The 15,302-nt window shown below is 47.7% G+C and overlaps 2 long non-coding RNA genes across 2 annotated transcripts; one reads left to right on the top strand and one right to left on the bottom strand.

Annotated features, from left to right (window-relative positions):
* Positions 1-988: 988 nt before the first annotated feature.
* LOC309607251 lies at positions 989-11,314 on the bottom strand. Its single transcript, XR_014232328.1, has 3 exons — positions 10,534-11,314; positions 1,344-4,308; positions 989-1,052 (listed from the first exon to the last, which is right to left on the bottom strand). It is a non-coding gene; the product is annotated as an uncharacterized lncRNA (long non-coding RNA).
* On the top strand, positions 4,304-12,745 carry LOC309607250. Its single transcript, XR_014232327.1, has 5 exons — positions 4,304-5,235; positions 6,421-7,633; positions 7,801-7,923; positions 9,742-9,793; positions 11,308-12,745. It is a non-coding gene; the product is annotated as an uncharacterized lncRNA (long non-coding RNA).
* Positions 12,746-15,302: the final 2,557 nt, after the last annotated feature.

The raw sequence follows: 15,302 nt of genomic DNA, 5'->3' as shown, positions 1-15,302 counted from the left end.
ATGAGGCTCCTGAGCCGGTGAGGACAGAATGAGCAACTCCTCACCACCTGCAATCCCACGTGGCGTGGCTTCCACGGGGCAGCGTGTGCCGGCTGCCATTTGTCCTCCGGATTCCCACTTCACTTCGCACCCACCTTCCAGAGCATCCCTACTGCCACGCTCCCGGCCACACCCCCCAGGTGACAGCCTCTTCCTTTCCCCTCTTTCCAAGGCATAAACTCTTTCTCCTGCCCCACTGTGTCCTTCCTTTTGGAATCTCAAGAACATCCTTCTGGGGCGGGAGACCCTTGTTTATTTCCCTTTGCCGTCTCGACATGACAATTCTAGTTCTTCCTGAGGGTGAGTCTAAGGAAATGGGAGGAAATGTCCATCAAGATCATGTTTGAAGTTATCATACACAGGAGTCCCAGGTGACCCTCCTTTCTGAGGCAGATTCCCACATCCTGATTTCCTCTTTGGCTTTTGTGGGCATTTGTATTTTCATTCCCACATGGGCTCAGTGCAGGCAAGGCTGTGTTCATAGAGCCTCTGATTTCAGTCTTCTCTCTGACTCTCTGATCAGCCTGGATGTTGACTTCCACGTGGCAGCCCCAGTGACTTCACTCGGTTGTCTGCACATCCCAAGTATTTCAGCTAATTGCCAACTTTCTGCTATCCGTTATCTCAGGACCGTGAGTACCTCACCAATGGGGCTTAAACAGGCACAAAGCATTCAGTGATCTGAAACCAGAAAAAAGGCTCAGGGCAACGGCACAAATGCCCACCTCGCAGTTCAAGGAGTTGACTTTTATAGAAGTAAGTACATTTGCATTAGTTGTTACGATGAATTGTTCTGACACTCACCCAGACAGGAAAATAATGGAAGTTTCTTTTCCCAAGTGCTCCCGAACTCAAACATTCCAAATGACCTGGCCTCAGCTGGCCCAGAGCAGAAGTCATAAGATTGAAAAAATAAGTAAAAATTTTTAAAGAGATGGAGGAACCACTGCTTTCCAAAAACATCCGATTCGGGCCAGTGATTGAAGATGAGCTCAGGATATGTGGAACGTTTGCTTCCTCCTTACTTATTTTTTTTTTTTAAACATCTTTATTGAAGTATAATTGCCTTACAATGGTGTGTTAGCTTCTGCTTTATAACAAAGTGAATCAGTTATACATATACAATATGTTCCCATTTCTCTTCCCTCTTGCATCTCCCTCCCTCCCACCCTCCCCATCCCACCCTTCTAGGTGGTCACAAAGCACTGAGCTGATCTTCCTGTGCTATGCGGCTGCTTCCCACTAGCTATCTATTTTACATTTGGTAGTGTATATATGTCCATGACACTCTCTTACCCTGTCACATCCCTCCTTACTTAAAATTGCTTAAGTTGCTTATATTGACCCTCTGAGTGAGAAGAGAGTGTGTGTGTGGAAAGTTCATGCTTGAGGGACTTTCTCTCCACCATCACCTCCCCAGATATATATACATATATTCTAGAAAACCAGTGCTAGTCTGATGACCAACTCTGGGCTGAGCTGCAGTTTAGAAGGCAAGCAATTGCAGACTGCTCTGTCAAGCTTTGCTCTTTGTTAATAATCTATTTAAAGTTCAGCCCACTGGCACCTCCTCTGAGTCTGATTATACTCGTAACCCTCCAAGTTCAATGTCAGCAGATCCAGATCTGACAGTAAGTGAGGCTGCTTTCTGGGTTTGCTAAGTGTACACGTTTGAAAGACAGACTCCACCCAAAGCAGCTGCCGTGGTGGAGCCCACACTGTCCCTTGCAGGATGGTGTTATTAAAGGCCATCTCCCTGGGAGAACTGGTCTACCTGCGTGGCGGTATGGACCTGTTCCAGGCAAACGGCCAAGGTCTGCGTGATCTCCACATACTTCACCCCCGTAACCATGACCTCCTAGAGTTAGGCACTGTCTAGTCTTCAATGACAATAGCTCTTGGTGACTAATTTTGCTGCTTTTGGTCGCTTTCAGGGAAACGGGTTTTGACATGTAGTCAGTATCTTTCAAATTGAGAACAAATGGAATTGAGGAGACTCTTTTCCAATTTATCGCAACAATTTAAAGTCCCATGTTAGAAAAATGCAATTCTTCCTGGAATACAAACGCATACCAAGGGTTCAATTACTTATTATAACCACTTCATTCCAAAAAGTGTTCGAAGTGGCTTCCAAAACAACAAATAAAAGAATGAAATTGACAGCTAAGGATTTGGGCAGAAACCGAGCATACCTAAATCACCTCATTTTCCCATTGCTCTGGCTGTTCATTTCACCCCAAGAGGCATAAGAAATGAGGAAGGATGACCATCCGGGGAAAATGACATGGAATCTGGGAATACCCTGTTTAAGTCATAGGCTCACAGGAAAACAAATAGGCCTAAAGTGTGTTATTTAGACCATTTTTTACACCGTTTAACTGTTATATGCAAATGTAGAATTAAAAGCATTTTAATAAGGTGGGTAAAAATATTTACACATATTCGAAATGATCACGCATTAGATGCTCCATCGTACAGGACGCTTGCACCGTCCACCTTCTTCTGCCTGCAAGGTTTGTTCCTTAATAGCTGAACTTTTCCTCTGAATTGGCTCCCAGCTGGGAGCAACAGTCAGTGTTTTCAAACAAAAGGCACTTCCAGGAACTCTTAAGTCAAAGAACTGGTCCAGAATTCTTTCAGTTGTGGGGAGTGGGCAGGAGGGAACTTTTCTGTCTCCTCTGGATCCAGTACTTGGTGGTCCCCTGCTTCTTTAGTGAAACAACAAAATGGCCGGAAAACACTTTAAAAAATGTTTCTATGACAACGTGGTATGAATGAGCACACTTCCTAAGGAAATGAAACTCCTAAAAGTTTCTGTGACTTTATTGGTGATCTCAAGAGAAGGCTTTTTTTGTTTGGTTGGTTTTTTGTTTTTTTCTTTTCAGTTCACTGATTACAAATCCAGGTTCAAAACTTATGACTCTTTACCCAATTAAGCAGTTATTTTTTTTACGTGTCATTTTTTTCACGCCTCTAATTTAATTTTTTTAAATATTCATCAACACAATCTCTCTTTCCTTGTAAAAGTCCCTCTTTGTCACATGTCCATCTATTTTCACCACTCACTCCTTCACTGATTCAACAGATTTTTTATTGCCGGGTCATAAATCTAGTGAGAACAGCACCAAAATTAGCAGGAATTTGTCTGAACTTTTGGTGCTTCTTCAGAAAAGGTAAACAATCCCTCTGGATCTTGAGAAGTAACCAGGTGGTCTGGGTTTTCCTTTATGTTTTTCATTTTTATTTATTTATTTATTTTAAAATTTTCTTGAAATGTAGTTGATTTACAATGTGTTAATTTCTGCTGTACAGCGAAGTGACTCAGTTATACATATATATGTATATTCTTTTTCATATTCTTTTCCATTATGGTTTATCACAGGATATTGAATATAGTTCCCCGTGCTATACAGTAGGACCTTGTTGTTTATCCATCTTATATATACTAGTTTGCATCTGCTAATCACAAACTCCCACTCCTTGCCTCCCCCAGCCCCACCCCCTTGGCAACCACAAGTCTGTTCTCTATGTCTGTGAGTCTTCCTTTATGTTTTTTTAATTTAGATTTGTTAGCCCAAGAGATCAGGAATTCCTGGCTCTTGAGGACTGGGAGAGAGGGAAGATGATATTCCAGAAGCTGGTCAGGTACCTCTGATGAGTTCATCTATCAATTTTTAATGCCACCAGGGTTTAATTTCAAAGTGGAAGAAATTTGTGGCAGACTGGAAGCAGTAGCTGCCGCATCACTGACTGTAATCGGTGTGAGCTCTTTAGAGCCCTGTTTCATTTTTAGTAGATGGTCGTGCTGTCTATTCCTTTTCTAGAATGCACCCTGGAGATAAGGCTTGGGGTATTTGCTGCACACCCAGACATCAGACCATTCATTTCTGCACCAATTTTTCTCCCCCATTTTAAGGGACCTTTCTCTGTGGTAATGAGCTCACTTACAGATTGATATCTCTAGGGGCCCCTGTGTGGGACCTGTGTAGTAAATTTAGAGCAGCGCATTCAATTTGTCATAGCAAATACCTCCTGTTCTCTTTATAAAATTCACATACACATGTCTTGTCCTGGATTTAGTTAGCTTGTTGACTAGGAGAAACACTCATCAAGGAGAGAAGCTATGGATATGTCACTTTATGAACAGGAATGTCCCAAACTTCCAATTTCAATCTTCCGATGAAAAGAATGATCACCGCATGGTAAACTTTTGCTGTAAGAGTTTTGCTGAAATGCACCACTAATTTTCAGCAGTCAAGAGCATTGTGTCTGAAAGAAAGGAAGAGATAGGAAAACACAGTCAGCTCTCACAATAGATTGAGAGTAACCGTGCGAACGATGAGGATAAAGATGAAAATAGCCGTCTCCTTCTTTCCCCCCTTTTCACCCTAGTGTGCCGTTTGTTTGCATCTTCAGTGCCAGGCGGGGGTCTTTCCCAGGTGCCTCCCCAGAGCCAGCCGTCCATGTTCTGCACAGCCAGGCGTCCCCTCAGGGGGACAGTTCTGGAGCAGCCACACCTTCTCTTTAAGGAACACAAAGACCTCGAGATTGCTTTCTTTCTATTTTGCATCACTTCCCTGACTAATACAGACACACTGTATTTGCATAACATATTTTTGGTCCGCATGGGACCCCACCTCCGGCTTCCTGAATATGCATTTTACTCTGTGCGATGTCTGAATGTTGCACCTCTGATCTCATTACCAGCCTGTGTGCTTCCGCTGAGTTTTTCTCCAGGCTTTAGAACCGCACCTCCAATTTGTAAGCTGAGCTAATGATTACATTTTCATCTCTGAAAGATGTTAAATGAAAGCATGCCTTGTGGGGAGAATAAATCAAAGATCTCAGCATGAGTGGCCCCCTACCCCCAGCCCAATGTCTCTGCTTGCTCAGTGGAGGCTGGAGAATAAACTCCCCTTTCTCTCGAACATTCATCTTCGCCCAGAGAACCTTGCAGGAACTACGCTCTTAATGCAGCATTGTTTAGCCCCCTTCACCGAGACGCTCTCATTTGATCAGCCCAGAGAATAACCATTTCGCAGCCTTGGAGACAGAGTTCAGTGATTGAAGTGCCAGCCGACTGAAATGGCATGGGACCCCAGATAGCTGGGATCGATGAAGAAACCGTCCATCCCTAAAAGAATAGGACAACAGACAGGTTGCAGTTGCAAAAACTACAATCAGAATTTCGCTGAAGTAGGTCAAAGGCAGAGCCAAAATCCCTCTTCCAAGTCATTTCCATTTCTTTGCGTTCTCACTTAGGGTTAGCTGCTTTGGGGCCAAATGCTTTGCCCCAATGATTTCGTTTAACCCTTAGCACAATCCTTGGAGGTTGATTTTTTTTTTTTTTTTATCCTCATTATACAGATGAGGAGCCAGAGGCAAATGAGTTTCTCTAGGTTCCATGGAAAGGGACAGATCAGAGTAAAGTCACTGGGTCTGTGGGTTTGCAGTAATGTGCAGGTTCAACTGTCACCCAATCCTGGGTCTATCCATCCCCTCAGTGTCTTCAGGCCGGTTTTCTAAGACCTTCCAGGGCAAGACCACACTCACATCAAACCTCCTTCTGTCAACTATGTGCTTTGCCAGCTGACACTTCCTTTTATGGCTTTTTTTTGCCTCGGGACCTGCTTTCTGACAAGATGGGCGTTTTCTACACCAGGCTCATCACCAGAATCGTCTGGGGTGCTTATTAAAAATAGAAGTGCCCCCCCAAAAAATAGAGGTGCCCCAGCATCTCTTGGAGACTCTGATTCATGGAGCCGGGGGTGGGCAGGGGCCCAGAAGTTTCTTTGTGTAATTCTGATAAATAATCAAGTTGGGGAAGAGATGCCATTTCCCCAAAGTTTTTGACCCATACACCCCTTTCATGTAATATATAATCTGAAAATTCCTTCAAAATTAAAAAAGTCCTTCAAAATTAAAAAAAATTTTTACATGATGTTAGCCAAAAGTCATTTTAATTTTAGTATCTTATTTCAGATCAATGTATCAAAGGATGTCATAAAGTATTTCTAATGTAATATTAATGATGATCATAATTTGTAAGATGCATTTTTACTTTTTCTCCCTTCACGAGTGGCTTGTGATATGTAACATACTGTAATTTTATACCAAAAAAACACACAGTTTTTGGCAAACCAATGATTAAATGATTTTTATATTGTGTTTGGTTTGGGCAAACAACAAATATTACAATGCAGCTTGAAATTTAACCACGTTAAGGGCATCAAAAGTGGACCATGGACTTAATTTTTAAAGAATTTTCATATTTTGTTTCAATATGATAAGATAAGGGAGAGGGTGTTTCTTTTGTTAAACTTTAATTTCAATAAATGGAAAAGTAATTGGATACAATGATTACTGTTTTTTCTCTTTTAGACAATGGTTTGGAGATACTGAACTGACATCCTGTAAGAATTTCAATTTATTGAACATAACTGGTAAAATTTTGGAAGCTTATGTGAGGAATGATTGTTATTTTCTTCATAAACTTGGATTTAAATGTCCGTATTCCAAATGCTTTGTTGATTTCACCAATGGCCCATTGCGGGCATGAATCACACAGTGTAAAACTAAGATGAAAAGTCACGTAAATGCTGTCAGGAGAGGCAGCGCGGCCAGCTGTTCTCAGCGAACTGGGTGACAAAGTCCCATCCCTCCTCCACACCCGCCACGGGGCCTCCCTCCTGAGTTCTCAGAGCCGCAAGCTGCCCAGTAGTAAAGGGGAAATCTCTGAATAGCTGTTTGGTTCATTTATGATTTTAAAAGGAAAGTAGCAGCAGGTGCTGGCAGCACCTGCATGACGTGACCCTCTGGAACAGGTTCAGAGATGCTCCTGGGACCGGGAAGGGGTCGGGAGGCTCTGCGGCTCCTGGTACCTCAGCGAGGTTCTCAGTCCCGACCGCCCATCAGAGTCATCGGGGCAACTTTTAAAAAAGGGATGCCCAGGCCCAGCGCAGCCCGTTAACCAGACTCTTTGGTGGAAGCTTCCAGTGTCAGGATCAATCTCCGCAGGTGATTCTAACGTGTGGTCGTGAGCCAGCAGCCCAAGGGGCTGAATCGGACACTGTGACAGGCTTAGCGGGGGAAGGAGTTTGGGGGCAATTAGGCCTAAGGCCTGAAACCCCATCAGGATCCTGGCCTTCTCCCCGATGCTCCGTGTCTTCAAGGGAGTCCACAGCGGCTTAAGGAAAGCGCACACACCCAAAAAAGCATTCTGCCTGAAGGATTTTGAAACTTGCCTGCAAGTTACTGTGAAAGCTGACACCTTTGCAAATGCAGGTTTTGGAGGCCACGCCCACATCACTGTCACCACCACCCCCGCCAGTACAGAGCGCTCCCCAGGTCCTGCCTGAGGACAGTGCCTTACAGGAGACGCAAGCTGCACCCACACGCGTTCCTGAGCGCTGGCTCTGTGCCCGGCCTCACACTGACCACTGACAACACGCAGGCGAAGCTGCGGCCCTGCCCCAAGGGACGCCATCCAGTCGGGGACAGAGGCGCAGATCAGGGGTTACAGCCGCCGTGCTGAGAGCCGAGACGGGGGTGCCGACGGCATCCTCACCCCTGCCACCGTCCCAGAGGTGACAAGGTGCGGAGCCGGCATTTGCGCAATTTCACCTTCTTTGTACATTCAGATATATTCTATAGAAACCTATAGAATACATTAAAGTATCTATAACACATCTATTTCGTGCATGTCTGTGTATGTGGACCTGTGTGGGTGTGTATATATACAGCTTTTGTTGTTGTCTACAGAACAGACGAACAACCGCAAAGTATTCCATGGAAAACTTCCTTCCACTGCAAGTAATGGGCTTATTTCAAATGGTGCCTAAACGTGTCATCTTTGGACCGGGGGCTCGTGGGAGAAGAGGCTGGGTAAGTGGGTTGGAGCTAACGTGGGAGCTTTGCGTGCCAGGCTGGGCATTGTTTGGAGGTGTTATTCTGAATGTTATGAAGAGCAGTGTGTGCACGCATGTGTGTACACGTGCGCTAGGGGAGGGTGGTTGTGTATGGGTGTGTCGGGTGTATGTCGTGTGGGTGAGTGTGTGTACACGTGCGCTGGGGGAGGGTGGTTGTGTATGTGTGTGTCGGGTGTATGTCGTGTGGGTGAGTGTGTGTACACGTGCGCTGGGGGAGGGTGGTTGTGTATGGGTGTGTCAGGTGTATGTCGTGTGGGTGAGTGTGTGTACACGTGCGCTGGGGGAGGGTGGTTGTGTATGGGCGTGTCGGGTGTATGTTGTGTGGGTGTGTGTACACGTGCGCTGGGGGAGGGTGGAAGTGTATGGGTGTGTCGGGTGTATGTGGTGTGGGTGAGTGTGTGTACACATGCGCTGGGGGAGGGTGGTTGTGTATGGGTGTGTCAGGTGTATGTCGTGTGGGTGAGTGTGTGTACACATGCGCTGGGGGAGGGTGGTTGTGTATGGGCGTGTCAGGTGTATGTTGTGTGGGTGTGTGTACACGTGCGCTGGGGGAGGGTGGTTGTGTATGGGTGTGTCGGGTGTATGTTGTGTGGGTGTGTGTACACATGCGCTGGGGGAGGGTGGAAGTGTATGTGTGTGTCGGGTGTATGTCGTGTGGGTGAGTGTGTGTGCACGTGCGCTGGGGGAGGGTGGTTGTGTATGAGTGTGTCGGGTGTATGTCGTGTGGGTGAGTGGCGTGTGGTGTGTGTGTGTGCATGCCCAGGCACGTGTGTTGAGAGCATGTGTGACATGAGCAGACCTATCCTGGGGGACCCCCGGCAGCAGCTGTGCTCTACGCTATTGGGGGACAGTCTCTGGTGGGGCAGGGCGGGCAGGTAGGAGTCCGTTGAGTCAGAAAGTCCCCTTGGAAACAGAAGGAAAGGGGCGGGAGAGGGAACGTGGAAAAGGGACTGATGTCAGGTTTGGCACCGACCAGACGCGGGGCCTGGGGGAGGGTAGTAGGGCCGTGAGCTGTGCTCCTGCCTGATGGTACCTCTGATGGGGGAGGGGCACCCGAGGGGATGGGAGAGCCCCTGAGCTCAGGTGGGGCTTGGTTGAGTCTGAGATGCCGAACTTTAGGCTCAAGGGAAATTGGAGCTCCGGACACTAGTTCAGACATCGTCTAAGAGAGAGGACAGGACGGGGAGGGAAACGCGAGGAGCAGGAGGGGCCTGAGGGGTCGCTGCCCAGGGCAGCGGGTCCGGCTCTGGGGCCCCGTCGGGCCAGCTCACTGTCCTTTGGATGTGATGGAGGGAGCAGTGAGGCCCCTGAACCGGCCGAGAAAGTAAGGGAAGGTGCCGAGCTGCCGAGCTGCCCTGAAGACCCCCAGGACAGCAGGGGCTGCGGGTCAGCGCCTGCGGGGCCTGCTGGGGTTTCTCCGGCTCTGTGCCTCGGGGGGACCCACATCAGGGCCCTCGAGGTGCCCCCCCCAGCAGCAGCTTCCCTCAAGGGCCTGGGGGTGATGGCCCTGATGCCCTGAGGGCCGCCCCTCTTCTCCGGAGGGGTGCACTCTGCTGATTGATTCAACACAGAATTCGGGAGACGGCCTCCTTTGTCAGCTCTTTTCTCCTCCAAGTAAATAGATCAGTAAGTGACATTGCCAGCAGGGCAGGAAGAAAGCTTCCTCAGCCTCCCAGCCTCCCGTAGGACCCCCTCCACCACGGAAAGCTGGTCGGGAAAGCGGCTTTGGGGGTTTGCTTCATTTTCCCGTCACCAACATGTAATTTTCATGCAGCAGCTTGAAGTTCCTTCTAAGAGAACAGAATGAGGTGGAGTCAGCAAGACGTGTGAGTACACGCAGCTCGACGCTGCCAGACATGGGGGTGGGAGGGCAGGGGGAGCCGCCAAAGCCTCAGGAAGCTCGTCCTGCCCAGGCCGCCCACTTGGCACGAAAACAGAGCCTTTCTGTACCAGAAAGGGTGTCTGAGTCTGAGTTAACCCAGTTCAGCCGACTTTCATCCCTCACTCATAACTGAAATCGGTGTCTGTGTTTGAAACCATATTCACGTTAACTTATTATTTCTATACGCCATCCAGGCATGAACCTCTCGTGGCCTCACAGTGAGTGTGTGTATATAAGTGTGTATGTGAGTGTGTGTGTGTGTCTAGGTGTGTGTGTGAGTGTGTGTGAGACACTTTATCTCTCACACTGCCCACAGCTCTGGACACCAGCAGCCCCGTCCTGCTGGACGAGCTGAGCTTTGGGTACCAGTACAAGGCCTAGGACTGCGTCCCCCGGTGGGTGTGGAGTGGGTCCTCGGGTACGACGTTCCCCTCACTCCAGCCATGGTTTCCAGCCCCTAATCGCCTCTGCCCTGGAAAACGTGCTGTGCAAGGCAGTATTGCAGTATCTGACAAATTGCACTAATTTGTGTCTTAATTAATCCTGTAAACCACCTTTACGGTTCTTGCCTCCCATCCTGCATGTCCAAACCAGCCTGAGGTTACTCCGGGTGTCTGCATTTGACGGTAAACAGCGATGGCTCTCCTTCTTAAAATGCTAAGTATGCATCATTTTTGTGCTCACCACGTTGATACGACCTGAAGTGCACTGCGGCGATGGAGCTGCCGCTCTGCAGGGTCCGCTCAGGCGGGACAAGCCTGCCCTTGGCCAAGCGGTGAGCTCCCTCCAACGCTTGGTCGTTCCGGTTCCAGCCGGCAGTTGTCACAAACCATCCGTCCTAGGTGCATGTTCACCAGGAAGCTTTCCAAAGCCCTGTGTGATTCACCCCACTGGCACAGAACCAAGAGCACTTCCGTGCCAGGAGGCTGTCACCCCCTGTTTGCTTATTGCCAGGGTGGTCTCACTTCTGCATGGCGGGTGAGCATCTGAAACTCATCTGCCGGGGCCCAGGGCTCCGCTGGGTCGTGGTGGAAGGGCCCTGAGAGGCTCAGGCCAGCGTACTCTGCACCTGTGGATCTCCTAGCTGTCATTATTTTCTCTTCTGTTTGTTCTTACCTGAAACCATCAACACAAATGGAACTTTTACCGCAAAATATACCACAACATGCAAGGCAGGGGCACCCAAGGGTCAGCTTGGGCGTGGGCTGAGGAGGGTTCCAGAGGCTCTCAGCTGTGCCGGGTGACCCCTTAGATGCAGCTCATGGAGAGATCTGGGGGTGCTGGGGGGGGCCAGGGAGGCCAGAGCACCAAGGGGGCCCACGGCTAATTACCCGCCAGTCTGGAAGCTTTGCAATGTATAGCAGTCTCTGTGGCCTTCCTGGAACGTGGTGGGAAACTTCCGCATTGATGTTAACCAAGCTTCTGTCCCCTTCACTCCCTGACCCCTTCCCATCTAAGATGTCTTCCAAGCAACTGAATTGATCCAGGAGCTCTGCACAGAGATAGAAGGTGCAAATATGAATGAACACGCCCTCACCTGCACGCACAGGTAAGTGGAGGGGCAGGACTCACTCACACAGCACGAGCTGACCAGGGGCCAAGGTCGCTGGGTCGTGTTTTACAGCTGTTGAGAATGACGCTGCTGTGAACTCTGGTGCACAAATACCTACTCAAGACGCTGCTTCCACTTCTTTGGGACACATATGCCTGGAAGTGGAATTGCTGGATCATACGGGAATTCTTTGCTTATTTTTTAAGGAACCTCCATACCGTTATCCCAAGTGGCTGCACCATTTTCTGTCCCAACCAGCAGTGCACAAGGGTCACAATTTCTCCAAATCCTCACCAACACAAGTTATTTTCTGGTTTTTGATTGTGGACATCCTAACAGGTGTGAGGTGGTATCTCGTTGTGGCTTTGATTTGCATTATCCTGATAACTAGTACAGAGACTTTTAAACTCCACCCATTTTATTTATTAATTTACTAGGGCACAGAAGAGTTGGAAGAGTAGCTGCAGCACCCAGACTCAGTTACTGAGTACAAGTCGCAGCCCCTATGACACCTGGCCCCTGAACACCTCAGCAGGGGTCGTTCTGAGGCTTTGAACCTTGGCCTGTTGGTTTGTTCCAAACAGCGATGCAGTCTCAGGTCCCGTGGATCAGGTTTGAGCATCACTTCCAGGTAGAACTGCTGTTCTTGACCCAGTTGGAGTTTCTGCACAAGCAACTTCCGATTTTCTAATAAACTGTAAACTGTCACTGGTGCCTTGCCTTGGGGGGTCCCCCAACGGATCTGAGCGGTGCAACTCATGCTATCACGTCCCCCCTCCCCACCCCCCAAGAAACTTCCGAAGGACTCCATCTGGCGTTCAGCATCTTTACGTTTGTTCTTCTTGTAAATATGTTCTGCAGTGAAATTAAGGTTAGGCTTTCTGATCACGTGATCCTTCCCGACTCCCACCGTCATCCGTCCTTTCTGGATTAGTGACATGTAGGCATTTCCATGTTCTCCTGGAGCTGAATCATGGCGGCCGGATTCTCGCTGTTGTGTGGCTGGCCCAGCTCCCAGGGCCCGGCGTGCTCCGTGGCCAAGTCTGTGAAAGCCACGCAGGAACCTGCTAGAGATAACGAGAACCGGCAGTGGCAGCCCCCCCCCCCGTTTTGGTGGAAGGGTCCTCACGGGGCTCATCCTCAGGGTTAGGGGCAAACAAGGCGCATTTCGTTCTCGATAGCTGAGCCAGGGATTCTGAATGTTCTGTCTTTCTCATGGGCCGTGTCCTTTGGGTCTGAGTCACGATTAGGGACGCTCAGGTGACCAGGTCTATGGATCTGCAATTCTGGCTGCACATTAGAATCCCCTTGGAGCTTTTTTTTTTTTTTTTTTTTTTTTTTTTTACAGAATTATTTCACACTACCGGGCAGTTTTTTGTTTTTTTTTTTTAATTTTATTTTTGGCTGTGTTGGGTCTTCATTTCTGTGCGAGGGCTTTCTCCAGTTGTGGCAAGTGGGGGCCACTCTTCATCGCCGTGCGCGGGCCTCTCACTATCGCGGCCTCTCTTGTTGCGGAGCACAGGCTCCAGACACGCAGGCTCAGTAGTTGTGGCTCATGGGCCTAGTTGCTCCGCGGCATGTGGGATCTTCCCGGACCAGGGCGCGAACCCGTGTCCCCTGCATTGGCAGGCGGACTCCCAACCACTGCGCCACCAGGGAAGCCCCCCGCCTTGGAGCTTTTAAAGATCCCCGTGCCCGGGCTCTATCCCTTACCAAAGAAATCAGAATCTCTGGGCATCGGTGCTTTTTACAGACACTCCCCAGGTGACACCAGTGAGCAGCCATGCTTGAGAATCAGCTTCTAAACTTGAATGAACATGCAAATCACCAGGGCATCCTACTAAAGATGCAAATTCTGAAGAGTAGGTCTGTGAGGGGCCTGGGATCCTGCATTTCTGGCCTGCTCTCCAGTGATACAATTCTGCTGGTCCACACTTTGAATAGCGAGTCTGAAACAGGGCTTGGCAAAGCGTGGCTCAGAGGCCAGATGCTTTTTTTAAAAAAATGTTTTGGCTGCGTCAGGTCTTAGTTGTGGCACGTGGGATCTTCGTTGTGGTCCACGGGGTATTTCGTTATGGCGCGCGGGCTTCTCTCTAGCTGTGGCGTGCAGGTTTTTTCTCTCTAGTTGTGGCATGCAGGCTTCAGGGCACATGGGCTCTGTAGTTTGCAGCACCCGGGCTCTCTAGTTGAGGCTCACGGGCTTAGTTGCCCTGCCGCATGTGGGATCTTAGTTCCCTGACGAGGCATCGAACCCACGCGTTCCCTGCATTGTAAGGCAGATTCTTTACCACTGGACCACCAGGGAAGTCCCTCAGATGCCTATTTTTGTAAATAGGTTTACTGGGGCACAGCCATGCCCAGCTGGGTAGTTATAACAGACCATATGACCTGAAAGCCTAAAATATTTACTATCTGGCTCTCTACAGAAAAAGCATGGCAACCCCTGGTTTAAAGCGTGCTAATTAATGCTGGTATATCTGTTATGAACTCAATGACCCAGGCTGTAGGTCATGATCATTATAAGATGATGGTGACTCAGAGGGTCTCCCTCTCTCAGAGGGGCAAGGTACATTTTTAAGTCGCAGTAATTATTAGATCGTCTGACCTCCTTTTGAAGCTTTCAGATTTGGTTTACAATTGTGGAAGTGAAAATTGTTTTTTTGTGCAGAGAATGTACTAAAAAAAAAAGAGAGAGAGAGGAAGGATAATTTATACTCCTCTGAAAGTTCTTTGGCTAATGTCTTAGCTGTGCAGCCTATTGTCCATAAAATTCTAATGAATTATTGTCACTTAAAAGTTTTCTACCATTTAAAAATTATACAAGTAATATATGTTTGTTGAGAAAACATGAACATATGGTACTCACAATCTGAACATCCAGAAATAACCACTAAAATGTTTGAATATACTCTTCAGGCCATTTCTGTACATACATATACCACATGCCACAGTATAAACAGTCTCTGGTGTCAGTTTTCTCATCTCTAAAGTGCGGAGAATAATAATACTTCTCCAAGGGGTTGTTGATGGGACTAAATGAGATCATGTGTGTGAAGTGCTGAGCTCTCGTTAATAGCTCAGTATACGTTAAGTTTAGAAATGGGGTTCTATTGTTTTATAAACTACCCCCAGGGTTTTGGGGCCAGTCATAAAATCGGTACATGCCACTTTCATCATTCTCTTCTGGAAAGAGCCTGGTCGCAGGAGCACACCTTCCTCCGGGGGATTGCCAGGACGTGCAGTGCAGCTGGGCAGGCACCCAGCTTGAAACCAGGGCCTCGGGGTGTGGGTGAGGGATTCAGGTGGAAAGCTCATCTCTGCCACAATAGGCTTCACCCCATTTTTCTATGAGAGTATGTTCATCTTTCGCTATTTGATGCATGTGAGTTCTTCATAAATTAATGATAGGAATTTTATGACACACATATATTGCAGAATTTTTCTTTGCTACCCTTTTTCACTTTTAATTGTGTTTATGGGGTTTTCTATTTTAAAAATTAATTTAGTAATGTATGCACATATGGACATTGTAGAAAATTTTGAAAATAACCAAAAGAATGAATTGAAAATTAAAAATTGCTCAGAATTCCACAACTATAGATAAAAACTGTTAACACCTTGATTTAGTTGATGTGTGTGTGTATTTGTGTGTGTGTATGTGTGTTTCTTCACACACAATTAGATTTATGCTTTATATTCTATATATGGCTTTAAATCCTGCTTTTTTGCTTAAAATTCTACTGTGAGAATTCTCCCATCCCACTGGAATTTAAGAGAGAACTTTTTTTTTTTTTTTAATTTATTTATTATTTATTTTTGGCTGTGTTGGGTCTTCGTTTCTGTGTGAGGACTTTCTCCAGCTGCGGCGAGCGGGGGCCACTCTTCATCGCGGTGCGCGGGC

The sequence above is a fragment of the Balaenoptera borealis genome, assembly GCF_965194805.1.
Source record: "Balaenoptera borealis genome assembly, chromosome: 12".
Classification (NCBI taxonomy): domain Eukaryota; kingdom Metazoa; phylum Chordata; class Mammalia; order Artiodactyla; family Balaenopteridae; genus Balaenoptera; species Balaenoptera borealis.
Note: the sequence above shows the minus strand (reverse complement) of the source record. Positions and strands in the feature narration are given on the sequence as shown.